At 45.3% G+C, this 19,942-nt stretch overlaps 1 protein-coding gene and 1 long non-coding RNA gene across 12 annotated transcripts in view; one reads left to right on the top strand and one right to left on the bottom strand.

The window, feature by feature from the left end:
- Unc93a (unc-93 homolog A) overlaps nucleotides 1-8,576 on the bottom strand; it is a 33,110-nt gene extending 24,534 nt beyond the window's left edge. Inside the window, exons 1-2 of the mRNA XM_039099869.2 lie at nucleotides 8,442-8,576; nucleotides 5,497-5,599 (exon numbers count right to left, since the gene is read on the bottom strand). The gene's annotated coding sequence lies outside the window, so the exon portion shown is untranslated. The remainder of the gene's footprint in view (nucleotides 1-5,496; nucleotides 5,600-8,441) is intronic.
- The window catches only part of LOC134482726 (uncharacterized), a 62,481-nt gene that overhangs the window by 38,173 nt on the left and 4,366 nt on the right, over nucleotides 1-19,942 (top strand). For 6 of the 11 annotated variants that reach the window (XR_010059227.1, XR_010059224.1, XR_010059223.1 and 3 more), the window contains one exon: nucleotides 4,865-19,519. This is a non-coding gene — a long non-coding RNA (uncharacterized LOC134482726). The remainder of the gene's footprint in view (nucleotides 1-4,864; nucleotides 19,520-19,942) is intronic. The other 5 variants (XR_010059221.1, XR_010059222.1, XR_010059218.1 and 2 more) reach the window with 1 other exon arrangement.

Genomic DNA, 19,942 nt, shown 5'->3' on the forward strand with positions numbered 1-19,942 from the left:
CACTGGGACTTTGTTCTGGTGCTGGATGCTAAATTCCTGCTGTTCAAAGTACAGTTTAGTCAGCCTTATCTCTCAACACCAGCGCGATAAGAGCTTAAGATCTAAAGCTAGTCCATGGATGGCTTCTGGGCTTCATTTGTGGGAAGGCCCTAAGGCTGGGCGTGACCTCCAGGGCTGCTTCTGGAGAAATGGCCTCCTCAGGCTCCTCAGAAACTTTGTCACATTCTGTACTCCCACCACATCTTTCAACACGTACACAGACCACACGTTCAGTTCACAGACTTTGATCAGAAGCCCGTATTTGTCCATCACCTGAAACCAGTTGTACTCCTGGAGTCCTGTTTGCAGAATATCTTTCAGAACCATAAAACACAAAATCTGTAACCTCGTTGGGCTTTCATGCTGGTGCAAGCTGCCACTGCAATTCCTTTCTGTCATGAGGACTTCTCTGTGGGACCTCTTGTCTCCCTGCATTGGCCTACTTCTCTGAATGCTTTCTTTAGGCACACGTTGGCATTTTGTTAGGTACCAGTGTTGTGGCAAGAGGCCAGAGACAAAACTGTGGGTCATCTTGACCTTTGTTTTCACAGATGGGAGGCAGTGTTAACAGGGCTTGTGCTGTGGTTTACATCTCCTTCCTACAGGGCTCCCATGTTGGGCTGTTTCTGCAGACGGATCTGGACTTGGTCTGGAGAACTTTTCTGGGTTTGAACTTGAGAGATGTCCCAAGCAGCCGAAGCAATCTGAGAGAGCCTAGGGCTCCCAGCAAGGCAGGATGGTAGCAGTAGGCTGGGAGGGGGTGATGTCAGATGAGAGACTAAAAGAATCAGCCAAGGCTGGGGCAGAAGCCAGGGAGGCAGGGAGAGTTTGTGGTCCACTGATATTTGCAAACAGGCAGAAGGCCAAGACTGTATTTTGTGATATTGACCTGTCTGACCTCTGTCTGACCTCTGCCTGCCTGGCTGTCTCTTAACTCACAGACAAGTTTGTCTGTTTGTAATAGAAGTCAGATTGCTCTATATCTTCTCTGATATTTGCATTTTAATTTAATAAAAATCCTTGGCCATATTTGGATGTGATACGGGCCCGCCTCTTTCTCTATTACACTACGCAGCTATTGTGCTGTGCAGCGCTATCACAGTTTACTTTTTGGTCAGCTCTCTCCTTACCAACATGAGGCTTCTGGCAGCAGACGTGATCCTGTGCTGTTTGTAAAATATGCAGGTAACTTAGTCAAGGCTGAACAAATACCCATGAGAGGGCTCCTGGCAGCCCACAGCACAGATCTTCTCCTCCAGCTCCTCCACAACTCTGCAGCTCCATACAGCTCGGTGCAGCAACCTGGCTGTCCCTAGAAGCTCCCCATAATTCCCCACATGCTCTCTGCAGCTTCTAGCACTGCTACCCATAGCTCTTGGCTGTCTGTCTGCTGGTTAAAAGACATAGCTTATCATGTTATTCCATGTTGATCAAATAGTTAAAAGTTAAAAGGAATTATGACAGGAACGGCTTGGGGTAAGAGATGGCCTGTTTGGTAAAGTACTCACCATGCAATCATGAGGACCAGAATTCAGATCCCCAAAAATCATATAATAAGCTTGGCACAGAAGCTGGCCTGCAATGCCAGCACTGAGAGGCACAGACAGGATTCTTGGAGCTTGCCAGCCAGTTTGCCTAGACACTGAGCTCCAGGTTCAGGGAAAGACCCCCATCTCAAAGAGAAAAAAGAAAAAAAAAAACCCACAATGTTTCGAACAATAGATTGACTCTCCGGCAGGTGTGCTTGGACTGCCTACAAAAGGCAGCTGTTAGAAGCAAACACAGAGAATACAAACTTAAAGTAACCTGGCAAGGCAATTTCTTTTTGTAAGAAGTGTGCAGCAGAAACCAAATAGAACCAGCAAGCATGGGGTGGGGGTGGGGCAGGAAGCACACGTGGTTCTGTTCTAGCCCAAGTGGCAATTGTTGTCTTTTCCCCATTGGCTGTAGTCCGACCTCACAATCTTTCTCAGCTACTCCTTTCAAATGAATGCTACAAAGGAAATGAGGGAAGGTTGGAAGGAACTGAGTAGGACCACCAAGCTCTGGGAACGCAGTGGGGTCTTTATATAAAAACATCATATTAGGCGGGGGCAGATTTAAAACTCTGCATAAAAGTTTTACAGGGTGAGAAGATCAGAGGTGAGGGAGATTTATGGGATAGAGACCCCTGGTGAGCTAGCTACCTCTGACAGAAATAAAAGACAACAAAATAGGTACAAATAAACAATAACAGACATTTCTCACAGTGGCACACATCTTTGACCCCAGCGCTCAGGAAGCTGAGGCAGTGTGAGGGCTAACATTCTGCTTTAAGTTTAAATGACTGTGCTTAAGAGATCTATAAAACAAAAATGTAAATAAGGTTGGTAGCCTCAACTGCATAGGATGTGCTTGGTCACACGTAGGTGGGAGGTACTTAGGCAGGAGGTATGTCAGGCTATATGCTTGCACCCCCCCCCCCCCCCTTGGAAAAGGGACAGAGGAAGTAGGAGGTTTTATGGGCTTTGCCTGTATAAAGCACTCGACTAACATAATCTCCAGCCATTTCTGGGCATCCCAGGTATGGATCTGGCTAGCATCTACCATCCTGGCCAGTATTTAATAAAGCTGGCTTCAAAATTGACTCAAAAACTGTAGTGGTAGTCTTATTGTTGCCTGGTGGGATTAGCAGCCGGTGAATCCTTGTGAATGCCAGAATCGCAGGCAGGGTTTCATAGTGGGTCTCCATATCACAGACACACACACAAGCGTAGACTCACACAGACACAAGACACAAGACACACCCGCATGCACACACACAGGGAGAGAGAGAGACAGAGACAGAGAGTGACAGAGAGAAACAGAAAGGGAATATAATATGAGTTAGAGAGAAAATCAGTGATCTTCTATGGTTCCTGCCCTGACTTCCCCTAATGGGCTGTGATACAAGTGTAGGCTGAAACAAACCCTTTCTTCCCCAACCTGCTTTTGGTCAGAATGATTTCTAACAGCAACATAACAAACTATGACAGCCCCCAAACCAAATAAATAAATAAATAAATAAATAAATAAATAAATAAATAAAATAACCACCAGAGAAACAAAAAGCAGTGACCAGTCCAAAATCTGATCCACAGCTCCCCCTGACAGGACTTTCTATGCATCCGACAAGCGTGATGCAGCCAGCTGGGGGATAAAGTTCCATTTCTTTCACAGATAATGTTCTCTTACATCGAACAAAGGTCATCTACAGTTTCAAAACTCTAGACAAAGATTTCTGTTAAACAGTGTTTACTAGCATTCATTAAAAGTCATACCCAAATCACCAGGTAGGGGTAGAGTTCTGTATATTTCTCTTCTCTTCTCTTCTCTTCTCTTCTCTTCTCTTCTCTTCTCTTCTCTTCTCTTCTCTTCTCTTCTCTTTCCCTCCCATCCCCCTCCCTCCCCCATCGCTCCCCTCTCTGTCTTTCTTTTTCTGTTGAGAATATGGTAGTGTACACCTTTAATCCTAGCACTTGGGAGGCAGAGGCAGGCAGACCTCTGTGAGTTAGGGGCCAGCCTGTCTAAAGGGTGAGTTCTAGTACAGCTAGAACTATATAAAAAGATCCTTTCTCACAGTTAGACCCCAAACCAAGCCAAAAAAGAAAGCTTCTGCTAATCACATGGGGGACTTTTTCTAAAAGTCACAACAGCTCCTAGGATAGGACTTCCCTTAGCCATTGTATAATCCTGTTTGCATACAATACAGAAAAGAAGTAGAGATAAGGTTCAATGGCACACACACACACACACACACACACACACACACACACACACACACGGTCCTAGCTACTGAGAAAGTCCCAAGGCCAGCCTGGGCTACAGAGTTTGTTCAAGGCCAGCATGGGTTAGGGTGAGTTCAAGACCAGCCTCAGCAATTTAGTGTGATCCTCCCTCAAAATTAAAAAAATGAGAGGGTGCTTGGGATATAATTCAGTGGTAGAGCATTTGTCTAGCATGCACAAAGGCCTGGACTCAGTCCTTAGCAGAAGAACAAGGGGCGGGGAGAGAAGAAGGGAAGAGAATAGTGGAAGGGAGGAAGGGAGGGGGAAGGAGGAGGGAGGGATTGTCATGCAAATGTTCAGAGCCTGCTCTGAAGGTCATCCCACAACCTCTGCACTAAAGCCTTAGTAGAGTGATTCACTGTCTCCCCCCAAGGGGTGCCAGCAACAACAGGGAGCCTCCCTCCAGAGTCCCTTTTAAGGAGCTGAAGCCCTAGTCCTCATCAATCATTTCCTGGTGGTCACTTAATTCTTTCCTTCTTGGAGGTGGGCACTTTAAATTCCTCATCTTTGACAATCCAAATTCTAGAGCGCGCCCTAGTGGGATTTGGAAATGGAGCAGAGATACCTGCAACAGTATCCTAAGAAAATCTTGCAGATGCATAGGGGGCAGGACCAGCTATGCCTCAGAGCATTCTGGGCAGCTAAACTGGGCTCAGCTGCTTTCAAACTGTCCAGTAGTGAGCTCCACTGACAGACAAGTCTTGGTTTCTTTGCCCGTAAAACAGGAAGACAAAAGCTATTGTGTAAGATTGAAGAAACTGGAAATAAATAAAGTGCCTCCCTCAAGTGGGCCTTAGTTTCTAAGAGCAGCACCCAGCACCCTGCACACAAGGTTGCTCGAGGGACACATAGGGTCTGGATGACACAGACATCCAAGTGCTCTGTCATCATGATGCCACAGTAAAGTTTGCCCCTGGCAGGAGCTGCAACCTGGCAGCCACCTTGGTCATTGTGAGAGCACGCTTCCCTTGTCTATAAAGGGACAATACCATCCTCCCTCCCTCCCTAATGACATACAGGTTTTCAGACCCATGTGTGGATGACCCAAGAACCTAGAGTACTGGAACTCTGAGTTACCGAAGGGTGACCTGGGACAGAAGATTAAAGGTGCAGCCTCTTGTGGTGCCATGCAAAACAGAAGTAAGCTCCATCAAGAATTATTACAAGAAAGTGGGCAACTGAGGTAAGACAAAAAAATTAGGGGAAATGAGAGAAAGTGGGGGAGGGTGCAGGGCATTGTAAGAGAGGAAAAGCCATGAACTTCCTTGTCTGGGGACTTTTGTGGTACCATGGCAGAAACTAGATACAGGCGGGTTACTCTCTGGGCTCTTATGCTCCCACACATTTCACGCACGGCTCCCTGGCCCATCAGAACTGTGGCCATGCAGTGTCCATGCATGGGCTGCCCACCTAGTGGGGCATTGAAACCCTGCCTTGTGACTTGTTAGCCACTGACCTCAAATATCTGCTGTTTATCACTTGGTCAGTGTTACAACCTCGGAACTTACAAATGTACAAGCCCTGATAATTCTGCTAATTGTACTAAGCTCTGGTCATTCTCACAGTCACATAACCAGCTTGTAGCTTTACTGTGGGAAAGCGTTAACTCTAACACAGCCACCAAGATGTAATTGTCATCTTTCTTGGTTACCTCACACCTTGTGTCCTGTCTGTGGTGTTTGGGCGGTCTCCTGAAATAGGTAGAGGATTCTTGTTGGAAGCTGTCCTCAGTTACAGCTGCGTGGTACATTTACCTGTGTGAGAAATAAGACTATGTAAACTTGTCTCACCTGTTCCTCGGGGGCTTTGGGGCACCTCCTGGCCTGCTGCCTCTGCCTCAGAGCTCCAGCCTTCATTGTTTAGCTTTGCCATCTCACATCCAGCTACTGATCCTCTCATTCACCTCAGAATTCCATGCCTTGCTGTGTTTGCCCATAAGCAGTCTCTAACTCTGGTGTCTATTCTCACAGCAGCATGTGTGATCGACTTGCATTTTCACCACAGCCCTTCTCTTTCTGCAAAGAGCAGCTCCAGCCACAGCAGGAGTTCAGAACTGAGACAGGAGTAAGTCTAGCTGAGACTGCACTGTTCTCAGCTGTCCCGCAGCCAAGGGTAGTTGTACCTGTGAATCCAGAATGCCTTTTGAAGGATGATGTGACCTTTGATCTATGACCTTTGGCACTTGCTCTTTGATTTCTTACCAACTGTAAGCTAAAGCTGTACCCTAGATCCTAGAAGAAGGGAAGAGGATCCCTAGTCCCTGGTGTACATGGGAGCCTATGCACCTACTTGGGCTGTTTCCCTCCTCACTTTTGGTTACTCTCAGAAGGCAGTATGGGCTTGTGAAAGTTTAAGTTGCTGGTATGTGTTGCAGTGAGAATTGACAGCATTGTGCTCACGGTGGGAATCTATTGTTACTGTAGGACTGGAGAACCTCACCTCAGTATCTGCCACACTGACGTGGGGTTATTTTGAGCTGGTGGCAACTGAAACGACAAAAAGAAGGGAGAGATCTCTGCTCCTCTCCATTGTGGTCAAAATTCTAGTGGTTAGACTGAAGCCAGCGTTCCTTAGGAATTTCTGAAATTGGTTCCCTTCTACCAAAGGAGCCATCACATTATTACTGGCAGAAGGGACAAAGGCTGTCTGTTCTGCCTACTTGCATACCAAAGTGCATGTTGGTCTCCTGTCTTCCTCCACATTAAAGTACTCGTTACACATTTCAGAGTCAATGCTGGCACCCTGGCTCTGCATACCCAGGCCCTCCCACTGTAAACTTCTCCAGCCCAGAAGCTTCTCTCTCCACTGCTACTCATTTTTATGATCTTGCTGTTTTGGCTGTGTTGTATATTTTTAGCTTCCTCTCTTGCCCTTTTCCCTTGGTTGTCTCTTTCTCTCTCCTCATGGCCAAGTCCAATCTACTGGCCATGTTCAGTCTATATTTTCTCTCTCTGCTCTGGACGATTTCAGATGTCTCTGGGTGGGTCTCCCTCATACCTATAAATAAAACTGTATAAATAAAACTGTCCATTTAACCATAACTTGGAGCAGTCATACACTCCCATCTGCCTGAGCAAGCGGTATAAACTTTCCATGCGAAGTTGTTCCACCCTCTCCATTTCATGACCCGGAAGGGAAAACCACAACCTACTACAGCAATGAGATGGCAACAGCAAAGAACACGTGAGCATATATGAACACATGAACACATATGAGCACATGAACACATGTGAGCACATGTATACATGTGAGCACATGAACATGTGTAAACACATGTGAGCACATGTGACTGCCTATCTGGTACGTACCTTTTACTAGTGTGCTCATTTTTTTTCTTTTTCTTTTTTTTGGAGCTGGGGACCGAACCCAGGGCCTTGCGCTTGCTAGGCAATAGCTCTACCACTGAGCTAAATCCCCAACCCCTAGTGTGCTCATGTTTAAATTTGTCAAGGAAAAGAACAAAACACACACAGGGTGGATTAGAATGGGCTCAAAGCACATCAGGTAGAATCAAGAGGCCATTGCTGGCTATACTTCAAGCACAGCTCCAGCAGATCTTCTGAACTGGACTTAAGACACCCATTCACTGCTGTGTAAGGGGACCTTGACACTGGGCCAGACCATGGATTCCTATTAGCCTCTGCTGACCTTGTGTTTCAGACACACACACACACACACACACACACACACACACACACACACACACACAGAGAGAGAGAGAGAGAGAGAGAGAGAGAGAGAGAGAGAGAGAGAGAGAGAGAGTTTGAAGCAAAAGCAGGCTCCAGCATTTTATTATTTTCTTTGAATCCCTTTTTATACCCCTTAAGACAAAGTTTTTCTATTAGAAATAAAATTACTTCATAGCCATAAGCTACACATTTTCAAGAAACAATTCCACAAAAATCATTCCTTAAGAACTGATTAAAATCATTAAACAAGTTTCCTCTTACTCTTATAACAGGATTATTGATTAAGTATTTTTTTGAAATTATATGTAAGTAAACAATTCTTGTCTATCTTTCCACAAGCCCATTTAACCTATAGGAGATAATTCTCTTGTTTTTGATTAACAGAGACTAAGCAGGCCAAGTGTATAGTAGTAAGTTTCTCCTTGTACTTTGCTCAGGACAATCTGCATTTACTAAGGTATAGGTTACCTGTCTTATGTCTTATTTTTGACATCTTGATCAGCTAGACTGGCGAATCCTCTGTTCTCTGTCATAATAGAATTGTATGGTCTTTATTTTAACCCTTTTCTTTCCTGGTGCACACCAAGCATCTGTTACCTCATCCCCAGATCACAAAATGAAGGAACTCAGGCTTGACTTGGAGTGAATGTTTCCTTTGATCATTAACTTGTCCCAAACCTATTTTTCTTGCTACCTCAATTATGTGCTTGTACTGCATGAACACTCACAGTACTCCTCTCTCTAACTCATGCAGCTCTTGACATTGTATGAGGAAGGGACACATTCTATCCTTGATTCTAACTACATTTCCTATCAACTACCCTAACATCACAAAATTATTTAACTCAAGCTAACTTTCTATAACTACCTAAATCAAATTAAGAATTCCATAAAATCATTAATTCACCTGAACTGCATCTCAAGAACATTCTTCTTCATGTTGACCTGCAGGAAACTTGCCCAACAGAGAGGGCTATCACCCAGTGAGTAATCACACCAGGCTATAGGCAGTGAGGGTCTCCCAGTATCCACTCACAATGAGCCAAATAAATGAGGAATATGGCAATGACCTGCAGGAGAAAGCGCATCAGTAGTAAGAAGCAATCCTGGGATGAAGCCCCTAGGGTTGTACCTTTCTAGAGTGCACCCACTGCAGCAGAGCAAGACAGTGGGAGGTCTTGGGGGGGGAGTTCACTTGCGAATTGTAGCTCTTCCTGGAGGGTGCCCACCACTGACCTATGTTTCCAGGAAGGAAATCTACCTCCTGTCTTGTCACCCTTCAGAGAGTTTGGGGAGATGCCCCATTCTGCTTTGGTTTAGATGTAAAGCCCAAAATGTGTAAAACTCCTAGCCAGAGTTTGTCTGCTTGTGTCCCTCAAATTCATGCTGAAACCATCACCCTCACGTTGATAATATTTGGAAGTTCAGGTTTTGGGTAATGTCTTATTCAGTGACCCATTGGAGTGAAGAGACAGCATAACCACAGCAAGTCTTATTTTAAAAAGGGAGAGGGTATACAATTGGGGTTCGCTTACATTTTCAGAGGTTCCACCCATTTTCATCATGGAGGGGGAATATGATGGGCATGCCGGCAGATTTGATTTTGGAGAAGTAGCTGAGAGTTCTACATCCAGATCTGCAGGCAGCAGGAAGAGAGAGAGACACTAGGCTTGTCTTGGTATTTTGAAACTTCAAATTCCACCCTCAGTGGCACATTTCCTACATCAAGGTTTTCAAATAGTGCCCCTCCCCAGTGACCAAACACTAAAAATTATAGGCCTATGTGCACCATTCTCATCCAAACTACTACAGGAAGGACTATGTTGAGTGGATGAAACCTTCATGGTGAGATCTATGCCCTATGAAAGGGGTTTCAGAGGGATCACTTTACACTGCAAGGACACAGCAAGAAGACAGACATCTGCAGCCCTGAGAAGGGTCCTCCCAGAGTTTGGCCATCATACTGGCATCTGATCTTTGCCTCCAGAACAGTGGGAAGCACAGATCTATTCTTTTTTTAATTATTATTTTAAAGGAATATTTTCATATTTGATGTGACCTTTCTGAATAGGATTTTAATAAAAGTAACAGATTCTTTTTTTTATTAACTTGAGTATTTCTTATTTACATTTCGAGTGTTATTCCCTTTCCGATTTCTATTCTTAAGGCGCTTGCTTGCATCGCTGACCAGATTATTCCAGCCACAGTCAGCCAGCACAGAGCTTCTCACGACAGCCCCAAGAGCTACTCATATTTCTGCCTAGGGAACATCTTGCTTTTAGGAACATAAACAAACGTTCTGTTGCTCAAAGCCTTGCAAATAATCATCTTATGCTCTTCCCAAACTTGCTATGCCCAGGCTAATACTCACTGATCTTTCTCCAAGCCTCAGAGCAATCTGCTTGGGTCCAAATCAAAAGGAAGATCATTCATGACATGAATATTAAAGAAGAACCCATCATTAAAAAGCAAAGGGAACATGGTATCTTCATCATAACTGCAGGAAAAGCCTGTGACAATCTAGGAGCAGAAGGATCCCTCCTCAATCTAATACGGGTGGTATATGACAAACACAGGACAACACTACACTGAATGGGAAAGTGGGAACATTTTCTCCCAAACCTGGAATGGGACAGGAATTTCCACCCTCTCCATGTTCATTCAATACTTTGCATGAAGATGCAAATCTAGAGCCATACATTGAGAGAGAGAAATAAGAAAGATGCAAGTAGGATAAAAGAAATCATACCATCTGTGGTGGTCTGAATATTTTTGGCCCATGGGAGGTGGCACTATTAGGAGTGGTGGCCCTATTAGAAGAGGTATAGCTTTGTTAGAGGAAATATCTCCCTGTGGAGGTGGGCTTCAAGGTCTCATATATATGCTCAGGTCTGGCCAGTGTGATCCAGATCTTCTTCCTGGTTGCCTGTAGACTGAGATATAGAACTCTTGGCTCCTCTAGCACCATGTCTGCCTGGGTGCTGCCATACTTTCCGCCATGATGATAATGGACTGAACCTCTGAAACTGTAAGCCAGCCCCAATTAAATGTTTGCCTTTATAAGAATTACCTTGGTTTTGTTGTCCCTTCACACCAGTGAAACCCTGAAATCTAATAAACACTGCCAACAAGGTAGTAAGATGAAAAAGAAATAATCTGTTTATACACAAATTAAAAAATCCATAGCCAGGGGTTGGGGATTTAGCTCAGTGGTAGAGTGCTTGCCTAGCAAGCGCAAGGCCCTGGGTTCGGTCCCCAGCTCCGAAAAAAAAAATCCATAGCCAGGCAGTAGTGGTGCACACCTTTAATCCCAGCACTCAGGAGACAGAGGCAGAAGTAGTGGCCAGTGAATTTCTGTGAGTTTGAGGCCAGTCTCATCTACAGGGGACAGCCAGATACACACAGGGAAACCATGTCTTGAAAAACTAAACCACAACAAAAGAAAATCGCTAGAAAAGTCAGAAAAACAATCACTTTAGCAATGTTATCAAAATAAAACTTAGTAGCAAGCATGACCAAGAATGGAGAAGACCTCTACAAGGAAAACACTAAAGAGAGAAAAGGAAGATACTAGAATATGCAAAGAACTCTCATGCTCATGGATTGGCAGAATTAACCATGAAAATGGCTACAATACGAAGAAGCAATCTTTAATTTCAATGCAGTCCTCACCAGAATCCCAATGCCTTGCTTCGGGGAACTAGAAAAACAAAACAAGGACAAAAATCCAAACTTTAAATTCCTTTGAAAACACAATCCTGTGCACACACAGCAATCCTGTGCACAAAGCAGTCCTGTGGACACAGCACTGATGGAGGCACCTTAATTCCTGACTTTAAATTATATGACAGAACTGCAGTAACACCACCAGGATGGTACTGACACAAAGGCATGTGTAGATCAATTGAGTGGAAAACAGGACCCTGAGATGAATCTGCAACTCTCTGATTCTTGGCAAAGATGTCAAAAAGTGGGTGTTGGAGAAGAGACGGCTTCTTCAAGTGGTACAGAGGGGTTAGGGGGGTGGAACCTGGATTCAGGTGGAGACTCAGCCCTCACCCTGTACAGCATCAACTCAAAATGGATCAAGCAACTTCATGTAAGACCCTTAACCAACCCTCTGCAGGAAAGCAGAGGAAAGGCTTAGAGACCTTGGCATATCAGTGACTTTCTGAGGAGGACATAAACAGAAAAGGAAATCATGACATTTGCTATGAGATGCATGACATTGAAAAGCTTTTTCCCAGGAACCAAAACACTGGAGTAAAGAGATGGCCAACAGAACTAAAGAATTCATGTGTGTGTGAGGGAGGGGGTGGGGGCGGTGTCCAGAATGCATAAGGAACTAAATGACTAAATACGAAAAGAACAAACCATTTGATCAACAAATGGTCAAATCAACTAATTGAACACTTTTCAAAAGAAGCAATAAATGCACAAAGGGTCCAACGTCTTTAGAAACTAGGAAAATGAAATCAAAATGTAATCTATTGAGAGGCTATCATCCCAGTTAAAATGACTACTACCATCAAGAAAAGAATAGGTCACTGAGGATATAAGGAAAGGACAATAAACACTGTGGTGTAAGTGTAAATTAGTGGTGCCACTGTGAGAACAGGTGCCAGTGTCTGAAATTTAAGACTGAGTTATTGTTGAGTTCAGCTATAGCATTTCTGGGTACAAACCCAGAGGAATCAAAGTCAGCTTTCTGTAGAGACACCTGCACACCAGGGCCTGTTGCTACACTATTCACTGGCTACACTGTAGCCAAATCATAGAATCAGCCTAGATTTTGCAGTGCAGCAATGGATAATGAAAATGCTGTCCATTATGAGTAGAGTTTCATTAAACTACAGTGGAGGATGGATGGCATTGGGAGATCATCCTATTAAGCAAAAGCAGGGAGTAGCTATGATGTAAGGCTTATGGGAAAGCATGAGTAGAACCATTGGAGGTTGGGGGAGCAGGGAGAGCAGGAAGGGGAATATAGGGCTGGACATGGACAAGATTGTTACATAGTGTTACATACTGTTAAAGTTCCCCCGACCTTACCAGAACTGACTCCATGAAGGAAGCACCATTCAGGCTTTGAAGCTCAACATTTAGGCAGCACCATCTGCCAAAACAAAAACAAGACCTTCTTTATCAAAGCTCAGAGTTGTAAGAAAGTCTCTGAATGTACTAATCTTCCCTTTTGACTTCTGTAGGTCTGCTTCTGGCTGCTCCTGTTAACTGAAATATGTAGACCCAGGGTGTCTTTTCTGTGCTTAAAAGCTCACCCTGAGAAAAGCTTGGGTCTACACTGGGGCACCAAACACCCAGTGTAGTCACTGGCTGGATAATGAAGACTTTCTATTGGCTTAAACCCATGTCTAAGTCATCTTAGAGAAAACCATCTCACAACAGTATATCTATAAAAATGTCACAAAATCCCTCTTTTTGTCTACTGGAGACACAAAGGTCCTTGCACTCAGAGAGCACTAGAGAACCAGGAATGTTAAATATGCAAGGGTCCTCCTCAAAGAAGGATATAAAATATCTATTTTCCAACCAGAAGGTTGGAAGTGGATATTTTAATGACCTGGTGACCCTTTGCTATCTGTGGAGGCATAGATGCCTCACCCATCCTTTGCTATATGTGCAGACCTCACCCACATTCCCCAGAATGTTTATCCCAGCCTCTCCCTCCCTATCCTTACCTTTATCTATAGCTAACAGAGTCCATGTTAGGGGAACGCCACATGTATTCTACGGCCAGCTGACCTCTGTGCTCTCTCTACCAGGGACCACACTGGGTTCTAGGTCTTTAAGCTATGGTCACACATACTTTGCAAAGGCATCTTTATGTGGTCACACCTTAAGCTTTATTGTGCTCCTGTAATGGGGATGATTATAGCCTGGAAACTTTTTCCCAAACTGTACTGTGTTTTCAATATGCTGACAGTGAAACACCTGGCATCAGGCTCCCAAGTTGACAAAGTCAACTTGCACCAGGATTTTGTTCTCATCTCTCCGAGGTTCACTTCCCTACATAGATCCTTGCAGGGTTCCTCTTTGTGTCTGCAGATACTGACTGACTGATTAGTGCTGCTAGTTATCTAGTTCTGGCCCTCAACACTATTCCTCACCCATCTCAGAGTTGGAACTAACTTTTTATAACTAAAGGAAAAAAATGAATCTATTACTTTAGCAGATCCCTAGCTTCCAATAACCTAAAAGCTCAGGTAGTATCTGCAGCCTATAGAAAGTCTACCCACATCTTGTTGAACCTGCTTCTTAAATAACCCACCAACGCATTTTAAACTTGCCTTGATTTATGACTTTCTCTGTTCTGTAAAACTTGAAACTGCTTCTGCACTGGGACATGGAATTTGGGGTGACTTACATCTGTGTTCCTGGGGCCATGGCCACCCAAAATGGCCCCTGAGTAAACTCTTATTCTCCTTAAGGTGAGAGCTGTGGTTTTGTGTGGACACTTGTAAACAAAGATTAGACAGGGAAACTTGAGGACTGTGTGTCATGGGGCTTTGGGTGCAGGGCATCCCACAGGCTCTTGTTTGACCTGGGGCAGAGAGAGAGGTGTGGCCAGGAGAAAACCACTTACAGGAAGTTTGTGTGGGTTGAAAACAAAGACAGGTGTGGCCATGCTGACATGGCACACCTGGCTACGTTTGTGCTGATATGTCAGTAAATCACTTATTCAGCTCTGGCCTTCTCCACAGCCTCTGACTGCTGACTTCCCCACAAGGGCATGGCTGAGCTGATCTCCACATGCCAGAACACCCAGTGGGATTCTGATTCAAGTTTCTAATTCTTGGGATGACCTTGATCTTTGGAGAATCAGGGATGAGGAAGAGGTGGCAGGTGACAAGCTCAATCGGCTCAACAGGAATTTCAGACCCTGATCATACCCTGTGCCTTGCTTCTGTACTTTGGCAATATGGCAGATCGCCTAGAATCTCTTTGTGAAACACCTTCCCCTCCATATTGCCAAGGCCCTGGACAAACCCACCAGCTCCAACTTGATGGTTCCTGTGGTATGGCAGTAAGAACCAGAGCCTGGTTGGTCTTAGTGCCTTTGCTGGTACTGCAGGTGGTGGCATGGGTGGGACTTTTCATTTGAAGATGCTCATCTCTAAGGTGCTATCTTAGTGACATTTCCCAATGGCACCAGTCACCATGATTATGGAACCAATACATTGGCAGCTGGTCTATCACATCCATAGTCTGGAAGCAGAGAGTAAACAGGAAGCTGGTCTGTAAAACTCCAAGGTCCACCCACTATCTCCAGCTAGGCCTCACCTCCCAAAGATTTCATAAGCTTTCTAAACAGCACAACCAGAAGGGGGCCAAATGTTCTAACATGGGAACCTGTGGGAGACAGTTCACATTCAAACCAGGTCAGGTGTGGAGGGAATGCTCCTGCCAGAGGCAGATTGTATAAGCAGCCTACAGTGGGCTTCCTCTGTCCTTGTTGCCTGCATGCCTGGTGCAGATGCTCTAACTCTGCCCTGAGGTGGTGGTGGTAGTGATGGTGGTAGCATTGCTGCTGTACTCAGGAAGGCCCAACACAGCTTCCAAGGTCCCGCACCTGACTAATGATAGATGGGGATGGGGACCCTTCTCTCTCGAGGCTACAGGTCAACCTAGGTCACTGAGGTGAGAAAAACATATTTGCTAAATCCCGGCCCATCCCCAGGTTAAACTGAGCTTAGCCTAATCTGGGGGCACAGGCGGTTCTTACAGGAACTTTTGTTAACCCATATCGTTCTGCTCCAGTAACCACAAGGCTTTCGGCTCCCCGATCAAACAGAAACACTAGGTGAAACCACTGTGCCCTTATTAAAACTTCATGTCCTGGCATGCTTGGTAACAGCTATCGTAGCTACACCTTACCTTTGGGGGTGGGTGGAACTCCAACAAGGCTTCTGGAAGCAGGCTGGAGGTTATGTGGGACACAGGACATGAGTTGGACAATGTTTTTCCAGGGACTCATCTTTGCAACCCAGACCCTAGAAAAAGCCTTTGAAAGTGGTGACTATGACAGCTGTCCAAGGTGATACCCAGGAAGCCACATTGGCCTTGGCCAGAGATTTTCTGAAGACATCTCAGTGCCGTTATTGTTTATCTGATAAAGAGGTAAATGGGGAGGAGCATAGTGATACAAAGTGGCTTTGGGTGTATGGGTGGCTGGGTTCAGTAACTTAGACTATCTGAATGACTCAGTTGTCTGCTGGCTGGTCATACACAAAATGCAGTGTCCCTCTGGCAATACATAAGAACCTGGGCTGACTCAGAGAACATACACAAATCAAATGATACAAAGTAACGAACAGGGTGGAGAGGAGCCAACAGCAATGTCTCATCTCCCAAGGTGTGTTTCAGGTGAATTCAGTGTAAAGGAAGACTAGAGAGACCAAGGAGAGACAGGGATTAACAGCTAAAGCAAATCTGTACTCCATGCAACCTGTGCATAGTTGGGTAGGAATGTCCCACTCCTTTCAAATCATTTTGTATTCCAGCAGCCAGCCTTATTGTGACAACTGAGAGACTGGAGACACTGTTCCTGTGAGATGCCTGTAGTGACCACCTTCGGGTGGAATAATACCTTAGGAGAAAAGAGAGATAAGTAGGAAGCTAAGTTCTGAGGTGGGAGAGAAGATACTGCTGCAGAGGAAGTTGAGTGGCTGTCTCAGCGCAGGTCTGAGGGACCCAGGAGGTCATTTTTGTAGTTCCACTCCATTGCAGTTATTATGAATGGGAGCCAGAGACTTTGCTCAGGGATTAAGGATACTTACTGCTCCTGCAGAGGACCTGAGCTTGGTTCTCAGCACCCACATCAGGCAGTGCACAACCGCCTGCCTCTCCAATTCCAGGGGATCTTATGCCTTCTGGCCTTCTCAGCTCCTGCATTCTTGTTGCATATATAATCTCACCCTATACACACAAATGCATGTATCAATAAGTATTTTTAAGGTGTTATCTGGCCATTCCCCTCTTTATATACCTGCCAGACACCATGCATGATTTCTAAAGAGCCTCTCGCTCAGGCTGGGGAGATGGCTCAGAGTTTCAGAGGACAGGCTGTTCTTCCAGAGGTCCTGGGTTCAATTCCCAGCAACCACACGGTGGCTCACACACAACCATCTGTAATGGGATCCGATGCCTTCTTCTGGTGTATCAGAAGACATCGACAGTGTACTCATATACACTACATAAATAAATTTAAGAGAAAAAAATAGTCCCTCCCTATACACAGCGGGAGTCCTCAGAGAGTAAATGCACACATAGCTAAAGATTGACAGAGAGAGGGAGCACATGTGCATGTTCCTATGGGAGTCATTAGAGAGGAAGGTCAGGATGAGAGCTGTCACTCACATCGGGAGATGAAGACGGAGTCACACCCTACCAGTCTAGATTGAATTCTCAGGGGTATCCATGCCCTCATCCTCCATGTAAGCTGCCAGGCTGAGGCTTGCCCAGGACATCAACAGAAGGCCTGAAGGATCCCTGAGCCCCATCCCTTCGAGATCCCTCCCAGAAAACTATGTGGACTTTTCATTAGGAAAGAGTTTTAGCTCTCAGATACTTCCAAATTACTACTCAGAAGGAGGAAAACTGGACATAGAAAATTGATTTGAGAGATTAGCAGTTTTAGAACATGTCTGCCAAGCTATAGGCACTTTCCTTACACCCATTTAATCCTCTCCATCTCTCCTCTAAGTCCTCTGGTGCCACACTGCCCCCTGGTGGCAGACTGTCCTCTCGTGGCACACTGCCCCCTGGTGGCACACTGCCCCCTGGTGGCACACTGCCCCCTGGTGGCAGTTTGCCCTCTGGTGGCAGACTGCCCTCTGGTGGCACACTGCCCCCTGGTGGCACACTGCCCCATGGTGGCATACTCCCCTCTGGTCACAGAGCAAGTGACAGAGGCTTGTCCTAGTGTCTTCCAATTTCTTGTACCTAAAAGGTAGTTAACTGAAAGACAGTAGTTTATGATGATGTAGAAAATCTTTGCTATTTTAGATACAGACAGTTTTCAGGAGTGAAAGTACAATGTGTACATTGTTCGCTTTCAAGGAAGTTAGGTCAAAATGAAATTAGGTTTTGGTGGGGGAAAAGCTGAAGGGAAGTGTTGTCTGAAATGTGATATCCCCTGGTGCCTTAATTGCAGGCAAAATGTCAATGTGAAGGACAGTCCTGTGAAGGATAAACGTACTGATTTGTTTCAACACCAGAGAAAAATGACTGATGTGGTGTGAGAATGTGTTTCCTTTTAAAGCTTATGTATTGAAAACTAGTCCTGACAGGCTTGCCTGCAGCCATACTGAGTAGGCAAGCAGAACTAAAGACTTTCAGAGATCCTCTGGCTGCCATATGGTGCAATGGGTGGGTGCCCCTATGATGAGCAAGTGTGGTGGAGAGAAAGAGGGAAAGGAAGGTAAACGGATTTTGTACTGGCCGATGCCATCTTGGAAAGTCTAAGGCAAGTAAATTTTCTGGTGATGGTCCACCATTTTGCTTGGCCTGTGATGGGTAAACTCTGAGATGTAGGTTTCTTAGAGGCTTCATCCCCGGGTTGCTTCTCACTGCTGATCTGCCTTTCCTGTCACAATAGTGACAATGCCTAATGATTCCTGGGCCTCGGCACAACCTCTTGGGCAAATGTCCTGCAGATCGACATGAAGATGACCTTTCATGAACTAATGCTGTTTAGATGAACTCAATTCTATAGAATTCCTGATTTGAATCAAATGATTTTAGGAAGACTGTTTTAGGAGATGGTTTTAGTTGTTTTGACAGGAAGATAAAGTTGTGGCCCTTTCTCATAGAATAGTAAGTGAAGGCTACATAATAAGGAATACAATGACCTTTCATAAATTGGACAAAGAAGAGAGATAGGCTTGGGACAAATGTGTGATCAAGGAACAACCCTCTAGGTCAGGTCCAAGGATGAGTCCACAGGAGTGCACTATGATAAAGCAAGGCCATGTGGTACTGTTGCTTTGAACTTATAATGAGCTTACAGAACGAAACATTGCTTTGAACTTCTAAACTTCTGTAACTCCCCTTTTGTGTAACATTTTATCTATGAGGTAGTTGTCTAAAGAACTTTTGTCTAAGAAGATATAAAAAAACTGAGAGAAGAAATGAAGGGTGGCTGTTGGGGCTCATCCCCATATGTACATGTACATACATACATACATGTGTGTGTGTGTGTGTGTGTGTGTGTGTGTGTGCGTGTGTGTGTTGTCTCTACAAATGATATTCTTTGCATTTCTTTTCTCTGTGGTTCACAAAGAGTTAATGAGTCCCAAGCCTCTATCCTGCCAGTAAGAGGCCCTTGAGCCAGGGAGAAAGGGCCTAGCAATTAAGCCTCCCCCCCCCCCCTTCTTAGTCCTTCTGCTACTATCAGCAGGTGATTATTAACAGAAAACAGTGGCATTTAGCCACAGAATAGTATGAAACCACCACTTATTAGCACAAAATAGTAAGAGAGAGTTACAGAGTCAGAGGTCATCAGTCTTTGACATTCACCTGAGGTTGTCATTCTTCTTCCGTTCATTCCGAAGACCAGGGCAGGTCCCTGCCAGTGCACTATAAGAAAACTGGAAATGGAGGGGAGAGGGTAGTGAGGAAGAGCCTGAGTGAGTAGCCTATGCTGTTACCTGAGACCATGATGATATAAAGGCCTGTGTTGTCATTGAGGGCCATGTCTCAGTCTGTGACCTTACAGTAACAGGGGTCTGTGTCAATGTCCATGGATGATGGTACCACCAAAGGCCATGTGAACTTCTCTAGTCTGGGCTGTTTCCAGGGACCTGATTGATGTCAGAGGGCTGTAAAGAACTGCCCCTACCCCTCACCCGCTGCACCATGGCAGAGCTGACCCTCTTGTCTTAAGAGTAGGAGAGCTGATCCTGTCCCTTGGCCTGGCTGGTGCAGGAGAGCTGGCCCCAACCCCTCAACAGCTGCTGCAGCCAGGTGAGCTGGTCCTGACTTTTGCTGGGGCAGTGCTGGAGAGCTGGCCCTGGTCATGTGGGGATAGGAGAGCTGGCGGGCTGACCAACTCAGCTACTACCCAGGCCCACCCCAACATCTACCAATCTAAGAACTGCTAGAGCACCTGGAGTGAACAACAGATGGGGAAAGGGGACAAAATCTCAAGTGATGTAGGGAGCCGTATTGGATTTGGGCCTGGCCGCTTTGTGACTGTATGGCCACAGTTAAGATTACTGCCATAAAGTCTTGAGATTGTTAGACAAAAGCCTCTCCCATGAATTATGGCACAGGAAGAAAATACCAAGTATCTCCTGAGTAAACACCCGGTGTCTCTACTGTATGACCTCTGCTGAGCCCGGCTGATGCATTGGAACCGACACACCTGGGCCACACCTGGGTGGTGGT

This window comes from Rattus norvegicus, chromosome 1 (assembly GCF_036323735.1).
Source record: "Rattus norvegicus strain BN/NHsdMcwi chromosome 1, GRCr8, whole genome shotgun sequence".
Lineage (NCBI taxonomy): Eukaryota > Metazoa > Chordata > Mammalia > Rodentia > Muridae > Rattus > Rattus norvegicus.